Genomic DNA, 12,000 nt, shown 5'->3' with positions numbered 1-12,000 from the left:
CAACATCAACATCTGACCTACACAGCACACACACTTACACACAAACACACAGACACACACACAAAGATACAAACACACATTCACACATATCACACACATATGCACATGAGAGAAAAAAGATTAAGGTGGAGAGAGATTGGGAAAGACACCCAATGTAAATTTATATCTTCCAAATTGTACACACACACACACACAAACACACATACACATATATGCATGAACAGCCACATGCAGATACCAAGCACTTAAGGTGTCACTGAGGTGACAGCTCTGCCTTTGTCCCCATCCCCTGTCTTTTTTTTTTTTTTTTACTGTTACTGTATTCAGAAGGTCCAAAACTTGGCCATTGGGTTCTTCTACTCTGTTGTCATTGCCAACTCCCTGCTTTCCATAACTTAACTGTACTTCATGCCTTTAAGGGCTGTCTGTACAAACAGCCTCCAGTTTATGTATCTAGCCCCTGCTTCTCTTCTTGACTCCCACATAATATATCATACATAACTAACAAGCATCTCACTGCTTTCTGATCCCAAAATGGAATTTATGAACCCATGCCCACCTACCCCCAAATCTTAGTGCCACCCCTAGCTCTTGTCTGTCAAGCTCACACCTTTCACATATGTCAATTTTGCTGATTTCTCCCCTCACAATGTGGCTTCCCCTTCTTCTACTACTCCGATTCAAATCACAGTTGCTTCTCATGCCGAGTATTGCAACGTCTCTGTCAGCTCCTCTCTCAGTCTCCTAGCCTCGTAGGTCTGTTCATAACACAGCAGTCTGTGATGTTGCCTGACACAAGTCAGTGTCATTTGTCTCTGTGGTGAAAATGACAAACTTGTGACCGAAGCCTAGAGGGCCTGGTGGCTTCTGCTCTGAGAATGTGCCCTGAACTCTTCCCTTGGTCTTTGCACTCCAAGCCACCTGGCCTCTCTAATCTGCTTCAAAATGTCAGACATTTTTGTGCCACGGGACCTTTGCACTTAGTTGTTTTGCTGCTTGAAATGCCTCTCAGAATCTACAAGGTCTCCTTGCCCTAAGGTCTTTGTTCAAGCATGCTTTGTAATGACGTCACTAAAAGATGCAATCCCTTCTGCACCCCCAAGACTCCCAACACCTACCTGTGTTCCCACTGTGTGCCATCTGATACACTATATATGATACCTATATACTCCGGTAATTAATTCTCTATTTTCTCAAACTAAAATGAAGACTACATAAAATGAAGAATTTTACCACATTGTTTATTCTGTTTCTTCACCCTTTAGGATACCAGATGCTTAAAAAATGCTTCTAAAATAATAATGCTCATAAATTTTCATATCAGTAACTTATCTAAAACTTAAGCCACTAGATAAAATGAAAAACATGAGAGTAATTTGTAGCCCTGTGTGTCTCACTCATGCTTGAGATCTGACTCTAGGATGTTCCTGGTGGGCATTAGGAATAGTGGTTACCATAGCAACAAGATGATACATTGAGTCAGAGCCTGTTAGTATGGAGAGTGGACATTAGGAATGCATGCAAACATAAAGTTACAGATTAAAGTGCAGGTTTCTCCTGGCCTCAAAGCAAGACAAATTGGCAAAATAAATTTATGTGCTGCCAGAAAAAGATTTCTTAAAGAAAATAATTTTAAAAAAATGTAAGCACGGTTCAGCAGTCAAAATTTAACCCTACATGCTTCTGCCTATTTCCCCAACTCCTCCTGTTTGCTTAATGTCTTTGTTGGGGTTGAAGACTAGATAGTTGTAGTTACTCTCCTCTCATGACTTGGCCAAGTTATTTATAATATAAGACTTAAACTCATTAGGATAGGATAATTATTGAAACATTTATTACATGTTTCTTGTTTGATATTGTTTATGCTGGTTGTAATTCTAATTTTTATACCTGATATTTGTTTTTATTGTATATAACTTTGTATTAGGCTTAGAACTTTCTTATTTAAACAAAAGGGGGAAGTGCTGTAGGACTTCCTACCATCAGTAGCCTTTAAGTTACCCGCCCACTTGGGTGTGGCCTCTTATATATGGCGAGGTAAAGTATGCATCCAGCCTCTCTTTTCTGGCTGCAGGATTCAGTTGCTGTTCCCCATTCCAGCTGAGGATTGTGATCTATGACTCCACCCTTAAATAAATAAACTTTTATTATACTAAATTTGAGCTAGTGTGGTGTTTCTTTTTAGTGTCCTTCTTCATTGGTCTTTTAACAGATACATTCCCTCCAAGGGCCTGTGATATCAAGTGTTAAATCAATAATCATAAGATGAATACACAGGAAAATATAGGACCTGTAACAGTTTGCCAGCCTTAGATTTACACTATTATGATCACATGGTTATTTAGATGGTTGCTTAAAAAAATCCATTTGGAATCTTAAATAAATGATAATTGTCAGTTTCTTATTTTTAGATAGACATGCATATAATTTTTCACTTAATGTATTTTTCAGCAAAATTATCAGTGAAACAAAATGTAATGCAAGTGCCAATAAATGAATAAATAATAAACTACAGCCACTACTGATTCCAAGACATTCTTGTTTCTAGAAAGTATTAAGCACTTCAAAACTACTCTTCATCATGTTAGAATGGGCCCACTACAACCTCCATAGTGTCTATAATTAGCTATTATTAAACAGCTGAGGATACAGATTAGATGTTCTTAACAGTTGCCATTCATAAAATCATCATAGGCTAAAACAGGTCATCTTACACCTAAATTAGAATTGCAAACTACCTCGTGAAAAATGAGATCATGAATCTGCTGTTTCTTAATTTTTCCTACCTGCTAACAATTGCCTAGGAGAAGAACTTTGCACAAACACACAATTCACACAGAAATGTGAAAACAACAGGTGTTTAACTTTTAGGTTAAGTATAAACAATATTTTATCTTCCAAGTCATTGAGAATCATAGAAGTGATTATGCAAAAACACACCCAATCCGTGATTAAGAACACACATCACTCTTGCAGAGGACTCGAGTTCAGTTTCCAGCACCTCTGCAAAGTTGCTCACAGCCTGTCACTCCAGCTCCAGGAGATGCAACACTATTTTCTGGCCTCCTCAGGCATTGCACTTACATACACAAGCCCCACCCCCCACAGCAATGCACACAATTAGTAATGAAAATAAGATCTTAAAATAAATGAAGCCAAAAGAAATACAAATAACTGGATTTGGTGAGTGGGTTTAGTGAGTAAAGTGCTCACTGAGCAAGCATAAGGACTTGAATTTGATCACCAGCACCCACAGAAAAGCCAGGCACACTAGCTCATGCCTATAATCCCAGCACTGGGGAGACAGAGACAGGATGATCCCTGGGAATTATGGGCCAGCTAGTTTAGCCAAATTGGTGAGCTTCAGGTTTAATGTGAGACATTGTCTGAAAAACCAAAGTGGAGAATGATTGAGGAAGGCACCCAACCTTGACTTCTGTCAACCGTACATACAACCGAACACAGATGTGCAAACACACCTAGACACACACACACGGGGGGAGGGAAGACAGAGATAATATATAGAGATATCAAAAGATAAAAATTAAAGAAACTAAAAGAAGAAGACAAAACTTTGAGTGTAAGAGAATTTATAGTGAATTATGGGTCGTCTTACATGGTTGTAGAGAAAGGTGCTTTCACTAATAGAGTGTTTCTATATCTACCATGTGTGTATTAGCATACACACTAAAATAAAAACCCACTTTAAAACTGAAAACTCAACAAAGAACACAGAACAAATGGATGAAATCCAAGTCCACTCAGGATACTGTCAACCTAATGCAAATCTAAGAGTGGACAGTGAAATGCACCATCCTTGAAGCATCCGTCTAAATCAGCTCAGAATGAGCACTGCCTTACTTCCTGTAGCACTCGGCTCCTTGGCAGCTCCTTCATGTTGCTGATGTTATTACAAGAGAAAGCAATTTGAAACCCATTCCCTCAGAGTAAAATGTCCTTAGTCTAAGTAGTTGTCTGATAACAACTTTAATGGGAAAGGGCACGACTAATGGGTGTTAAAAATAAACCCAACGGGATGGAAATAAGTGAACAATGGGAATGAATGCATTCTTCAGAGGTCAGAATTTGGGTAGAAACAAGTAACAAAACTGTTTGAGTACAAACTAGTGATCATGCCCCTCTTGCCCCAGAGGCTACCTATTCTCACTCTGACACAGGCCCTTCCCACATTTCCTCATTAGCAGTGAGCAATTGTCCGAGTTAATAACTGACAAGGACATTACAGTCTTTGGTGTTGGGAAACATACCTTGCACATATGAGAGGACAGTTTGGATCCAAGTAGACTCGGTATCCTTCTTCAAAGTTTCTTTGACCCAACAAACCCATGCCTGCCACAGTAGCATACTATAAAGAAGGTCTATAAGAAGAAAAAGGCCATTCCACTCAATGCTATTTTCTACCTTTATAATAGTGTCCTGAATGTGGTAAGCACTGACAAGCACTCTCTGAACAAATAGTGTTTTCTACTGCTTCTCTAAAATAGAAACACCTTCACTTGCCTCATAATGAAACGCCTTTACTCTCCACTTGGTCCCAATCTCTTTTCTTGGTGTCAGTGTATGCAGAGTTACTGTTCTAAGTTTGCCATGCTGATTTTATACTACTCTGGACTTTTCATTCTATAGAGAAAGCCCTGATAAATGTAATAGACTCCAGGAGCTACTTTAGGAGTTGAGGGAAGATAGCAAATATTAATTCAGAACAAATATAGCAGCCATGGTGATATAAAACAGAATGGTATAATAATAATATGGAAAGACCAGCTCGGCTCCCGGGTCGCGCGCACGTCTCTCCTGAACGCTCTCCAGGGTGTGTGCAGGAACCTCTGTGCTCTTCCTCTGCGGCATGCCGACTGCCAGAAACAAGCCATGTCTATTCTCAAGATCCACTCCCGAGAGATCTTTGACTCCCGTGGGAATCCCACTGTTGAGGTTGATCTCTACACCTCAAAAGGTCTCTTCCAGGCTGCCGTGCCCAGCGGTGCCTCCACTGGCATCTATGAGGCCCTGGAACTCCGTGACAATGATAAGACCCGCTACTTGGGGAAGGGTGTCTCAAAGGCTGTTGAGCACATCAATAAAACTATCGCACCTGCTCTGGTTAGCAAGAAACTGAATGTGGTGGAGCAGGAGAAGATCGACAAGCTGATGGTCGAGATGGACGACACCGAGAATAAATCCAAATTCGGTGCCAATGCCATCCTGGGAGTGTCCCTGGCTGTCTGCAAAGCTGGTGCTGCAGAAAAGGGGGTGCCCCTCTACCGCCACATCGCTGACTTGGCTGGCAACGCTGAAGTCATCCTGCCAGTCCCAGCTTTCAATGTGATCAACGGCGGGTCTCACGCTGGCAACAAGCTGGCCATGCAGGAGTTCATGATCCTCCCTGTGGGGGCGTCCAGTTTCCGCGAAGCCATGCGCATTGGGGCAGAGGTTTATCACAACCTGAAGAATGTCATCAAGGAGAAATATGGGAAGGATGCCACCAATGTGGGTGACAAGGGCGGGTTTGTGCCTAACATCCTGGAGAACAAAGAAGCTCTGGAGCTGCTGAAGAACGCAATTGGAAAGGCTGGCTACACTGAACAGGTTGTCATCGGCATGGACGTGGCCGCCTCTGAGTTCTTCAGGTCCGGGAAGTACGACCTGGACTTCAAGTCTCCTGATGACACCAGCAGGTACATCACCCCTGACCAGCTGGCTGACCTGTACAAGTCCTTCATCCAGGAGTATCCAGTGGTGTCCATCGAGGACCCCTTTGACCAGGATGACTGGGAAGCCTGGAAGAAGTTCACAGCTAGCTCAGGCATCCAGGTGGTTGGGGACGATCTCACAGTGACGAACCCTAAGAGGATTGCCAAGGCCTCCTGCTCAAAGTGAACCAGATTGGCTCCGTGACCGAGTCTCTGCAGGCGTGTAAGCTGGCCCAGTCCAATGGTTGGGGCGTCATGCTGGCCCAGTCCAATGGTTGGGGCGTCATGGTGTCCCATCGCTCTGGGGAGACCGAGGATACTTTCATCGCTGACCTGGTAGTGGGGCTCTGCACTGGGCAGATCAAGACTGGTGCTCCTTGCCGATCCGAGCGCCTGGCCAAGTAAAGTGGATGCAGATCCCTGGAACCACCAGCTGCTTAGACCCCATCCCTGATGTCATCAAGGCAGCTCAAGGCCGGCCCAGTGCTTGCCCCTCCCATGCCACTGCTTCCTTAGACATCTTCAGTCTGCCCGACCACCTGGAGCCCTGCTGGAAACCCCAGCTTTGTAATCATGTGACTGGTCCGAATCATTGTCACCTCACTTCCAAGCTAGTGTCTGGAGCCCAGTGTAATCCCTAGGGTGGCCACAGGAAAGACCCCTGCCCTGGCGTTCTACATGCAGAATAAAAGCCTCAGTGACCCATAAAAAAATAATAATATGGAAGAAGATTTGGCCAGCTAATACTCTCAATGATTCTACAATAACATGTGAAAATTGTCCTATTGGTCTGGTAACTTGTAGGTTACTGTGAATAAAAAAAATCCCACACTTGCTCAGAATTGAATATAATAGAGGGTTATTTATTCAGGGGTAACTCACAGACCACAGTCTTCTGCACAAATGGGGAACAGGAACCAAATCCAGAAGCCAGGTGAGGAAACACACACACACACACACACAGAGAGAGAGAGAGAGAGAGAGAGAGAGAGAGAGAGAGAGAGAGAGAGAGAGCTAGCACAAGCCTTTTTGGTACCCAAGGCCATGCCCAACTTTGCCCAACCTCTCAAAGGCCATTGGCTGAAGGAGGTTCCCCAGCACCTCTCCCTTTTGTCTAAATAAAAGAATCCCAAACCCAATACAATAACTATATACAATAAGAACAGATATCAAGTATAAAAACTAGAATAACAAGAAAAATATGATAAATGTTTCAATCATTATTTTATCCCAATGAGTATAAGTTTTGTATTAGAAATAGCTTTTCTAAGTCATGGGAGGAAAGTAACTATGACTATCTAGTCTTTAACCCCATTGAAGATCTGAGAAGAGAGATTATATTACTTGAGTAGGCAGCAAGTACAATCAAACAGTTTTTAAAATATAAGGTAGATGAAAGAGACATCTGGCTACCTGGGCAATCACCTGAAGTCCATTTGCAACATCAAAGCAAGCATCTTTGGCTAAGGCCTAGAATAACTGGCAGACCATTTTCAGAGGCAGGAAATTTTTCAAAATCATCTCACCTTGTCTTGGTAAGGTTCGACAGTCCTTGCCTAAAGGTGAGGTCCTTTGGGGTTCCTGCTTCATAAAAAAAACTGCCAGACATTCTGTAAAACACAAAAGAAAGTAACTGACAAACTGGCAATATAGGTGAAACTGTCTTTGAAATTTCCTGCTTCATCAAAAAGTCTGCTGGATACTATGGGCCTGTAGGCTAAATATGGGTGCTCCAAAGTACAGAAAAACTTTGAGTGACTGTCCAGGCAGCGAGAAGTCTTTGTTAATTCTAGAGCTTTTGGAGTTGCTTAAAATGCACTTCCTATTTATTTAAGTTATATTATATTCTTCTGGAGTCTTTGATAGAGTTAAATAGTAGATAGCTATAATTATAGTTTTCCTTAGTTATGATAAAAGATAAGATAGATATAAATATTGTAACTGTAATTCTTGCTTAATACCTGCTATATGTAATTTTACTGTGTTAAAGTTAAAACCTTCCTTTCTATTTAGGCAGAAAAGGGAAAGTGATGTGGGATTCCCCTCTGTATGCTGTGAATACCACTGGTTAATAAAGAATCTGCTTTGGGCCTATAGCAGCGCAAAATAGGGCAAGGTGAGTATTCCAAGCAGATAGAGGAGAGAGTAGGTATAGTAAAAAAAAATGCCATGTAGCCATTGAAGGAGACAGACGCCCATAAACCTTATCAGTAAACCATGAGACTCATGGTATATTAAATAATATAAAATACAAAATAAATTTTATATAAAATATAAAATGATAAAATGGGTTCATTTAAAATGTAAGCGCTACCTTAAAATGTACCTAAATGATTGGCCAAACAATGTTGTTTCTGTGTAATTATTTTGGGTCTGGGTGTCCAGGAATGAACCAGTTGTTTTCACCAACAGTATCTCTACAAAAATGATTTTGCCTTTTGTATAACTAACTAGAGTTTGTCTGTCTCTTGATTAATGTTTACAGCATCTCATGCAAGCTGTCAGATCTTCGGCACAACCACTCTCTCTCACTTTAACCTGAAAGGTTTGATAGAACTTCTCATTTCTTGTCAACATAATGAAGTCCAAACAACTCACCAGGATCCAGAAATCCTTGAATTCTGTTATAATAAACTTGCTGCCCTTTACCCCAACTCTTCCACAACCCCATGCCCAGACAAATACTTACCTACTTCAAATTATTACTAATATTAATAAATATTATAATATAATATATATTTCATTTCTAGCATTTCTTTCCTTTCTTATACAATGTTTTCTGCTAACAATGCCTTCCATGTGTGTGCTCCCTCTAGAACTCAGTTCAGTTTCACTATCTTTCTTTATACATACCGCTGTTACCATGCTCAAATCTGGTCCTGTACCTTACACAGCCAGGGACAGCCTGACTCCATAGTGTAAGCCCTCATATAGGTTCCTAGAGTCCTTTTATGAAACCCCTAATGTCAAACATAGTTTATGATGATGACCACCATTAATGCTCAATTCTCACAAACACATGTCATTTTCTTTGGTATAATTACCATTCCTTAATTTTTGACTGACTTTGAGACTTTAATGGATGTCATTTTGGTGAATATTCTTCCCATTCTGGATCTTTAGAGGAATAACCAAAGAATCTTAACATTCTAGATATTTCAACTGAGGCACCAAGCATGGAGTGAAACAAACTTGTGCATCTTAGTTTCTGGTGAAAACTAGGATGTGAAGATATATGAGCAATATTATTTAATATCATGTGGTACTGAACCATCTACATATACTGACAATCATTTCATGACACTAAGTTATGGTGTGAGCTATTTCTCAGCAATAGGTAACTAAGCATTCAACATGATGCATTACATTTGCATTGCCCGTGAGGCTGGATTTTCTGCAGATAACAGCAGTAACACCTCCCCTAAGGGTGTTCTTCTGTTGTGTGGACTTTTGTCCACATTTTCAAAAACTGGATTTGTCTCAATTTATCGCCCTTTGAATCTGGAATGTTCCTATGGACTTGTTTGTAACAATGTCATGTAGAGCTAAAGATGCATGACTTTCATTATTAGTACAACAGATCTTTTGGCTTCTACCTTGGTGTCTTGAGTTCATCCTATCTCCCCCATACTCTTTTTGAAGTTCAGCAACATGATAGAAGAAACTAAGATTCTTGGACAGACCATGAGTATATTCCCCAGCTAATACCTACAACCAAGCCCCACTGGTTATTTTAATCCAGAAACCATATATGAGGGGAGGAAAGACACTAGGAATTCCCAATAGAGGGAAGATAAGCCACTCCCAAGAAGCCATGTCTGCATCCCTAGTCACAAGAGCAAACAGATTATTACTTTATGTCACAACAACTAGGGTAGTTAGATTTTCGTCAACAGATATCTGGAAGGCTTCTCAATCAGTGTGTGGAGTCTTAAAAATGGATACAGGCTTAATAATAATTATACTACCAATCTGTAGCATGATTCTGGAGGCATGAAGAAAACATTCCTCAAATATGCATTTGAGCATGATTTGACTGCTAATTTTCTATGTGTTTGCTAATTATATATAATCTTGGACACTTTCATATTTAACCTAGAAATAATATAGGAAAACAATGTATGGTCTAGGTTTGTCATACAGTTTTCAGAATTTGTACAAAGTCAACTTTTTTCTTTTTTTTGTTCATTCTATGAAATCCTGTGTGTTGTATGAGGCTGCTTGTTCATCCCAGCTGCCCAGAACTGAAATTACCACACAGAAACTGTATTAATTAAATCACTGCTTTGCCCATTAGCTCTAACTTCTTATTGTCTAACTCTTACATCTTAATTTAACCCATTTCTAGTAATCTGTGTATCACCATGTGGCTGTGGCTTGCCATATTTGTCTTCAGTGGGGCTACATGGCTTCTCTTGATTCTGCCTTCTCTCTCCCAGCATTCAGTTTAGTTTTACCTGCCTAGCTATGTTCTGCCTTGCTATAAGCCAAGGCAGTTTTATTTATTCATTAACCAATAAAAGCAACACATAAACAGAAGGAACTTCCACACCACCTGTGAAAGAAGTTGTACCCAGAAAACTAAAATGGAATAAAGGAAAGAACCCAGTAAAAATGGAAATCAGTGCAATTCAGTTAAGCACAGGTCATTTGTTCCCTTTTCCAAATCGTTTATCTTGTGCTCCATGCTCCCCTGTTCCATTTTATAGGAGGAAAAAAATATTTCTAAATGTACTGTGTGATCATGGCTTTTCCTTCTCCTATCAAATCAAAATTAATAGCAAAATGTTGCTCTGCACAATTGTTCAGTTGCTTAACTCAATAAAATGTCTATAACATTGAAAAGTACTTTTAAAAAATATGTCTTAAAAGCCAATATATGGTAACTGCCTTTCCTTGGGACCTCACTAGTTTTTCCAGCTTTTTCAGGAAATGAGGTACTCAGGTGAATTTTCCAGATAGCCTCCTCCTCCTCAGAGGATTTTAAAAGTCTATAAATCCTCTACCATGTGGAGTCAGTCACCCCTTCAGTACCTTAACTGAATGAACAAGGCCCGACCAACCCTTGCAGCATCAGTAAATCAGAACCTTAGAAGCTTCCAGTCTTAAACTCCACAAAGGCTAATGGTTGCACACTCAGACCTGAGAGCTCACTGGAGAAAACTCCACTAAGAATGTTTCCTTGGAAATCAGTTCCAGTTTATTAGACTTCCTCCTTGCTTCAACATCACTTCTTTAGAGACATGGATTGTATAGGACTGATCCCACAGGTCAAGACTGCAAGTTCATTTCAGTACTTGACAGTTTGACTATAGGACAGAGATGTATCTCTGGTCACACTGATATGGTAACAGTTAAAATGCTGCCTCAGAGTTTCCTAACACCTGCGTGAATGGTTCTTCTGTGTGCTGATTTGATGTGTTTCTTTCATCATGATTCAGTTGGCCAGATTCTTGTTGATAACATTAAGTACTTAGCTCTCATTAAGTAAATAGCATCTCATCAAATGAGATGGTATTTCATTTATTTATCTGCTTAGTTAGCTACCTGTGTAGCATCTATGAATTACTGCATGTTGGGCTCAGATTCATGATGAGAATAGAGAAATGAACAACTCAAGACAATAGAAAATTTTTCTATTAATTATAATAGAGAAGCAAAACTTTGTAGGAACATAGACTCATTTGCTTCCATGTTGCCTATGGACCATGGACCATTTCAACTACTACTGCAGACTTGTTAAGGATCTGGTGACCCACAAAATCAAAGTTATTTACTATTAGAGTAGAAGGCAAAGGGAGAAGTTTTATGGCAGGTACAGTGAGTTATGAATATGATAAGAAGAGAATGAATTACTGTGAAGCGTCTTGGAAAGGCAGGAAGTGTTTGAGCTGTGAGCTGAAGAGTGAGAAGAAGGTCATTCAGTGAGCTGCTTATAGTCTTGCATCTCAATCAGGCCATGAAGTCTCTCAGACAAGCTAAGCTGTGAAGACGACTCTCAGAGCAGACCAAGCTGTCTATTTAGGTCAACTGAGTCGCTTAGAAAGAGCACATTGCTTTCTTCATCCATTCTTCAATTGAAGGGCATCTAGGTTGTTTTCAGGTTCTGGCTATTACAAACAATGCTGCTATAAATATAGTAGAGCATATACTTTTGTTGTGTGATAAGGCCTCTCTTGGGTATATTCCCAAGAGTGGTATTGCTGGGTCCATGGGTAGGTTGTTCCCGAATTTCCTGAGAAACCTCCACACTGCTTTCCAGAGTGGTTGCACAAGTTTGCATTCCCAC

General features: G+C 40.4%; 1 pseudogene; it reads left to right on the top strand.

The window, feature by feature from the left end:
• The first annotated feature begins 4,780 nt into the window (after positions 1-4,780).
• Positions 4,781-6,132, top strand: LOC126486616 (alpha-enolase-like; annotated as a pseudogene).
• Positions 6,133-12,000: the final 5,868 nt, after the last annotated feature.

Source organism: Alexandromys fortis, unplaced genomic scaffold (assembly GCF_014885135.2).
Source record: "Alexandromys fortis isolate MF-2015 unplaced genomic scaffold, M_Fortis_MF-2015_v1.1 scaffold_164, whole genome shotgun sequence".
Classification (NCBI taxonomy): Eukaryota; Metazoa; Chordata; class Mammalia; order Rodentia; family Cricetidae; genus Alexandromys; species Alexandromys fortis.
This window is presented reverse-complemented; position numbering and strand designations above follow the sequence as displayed.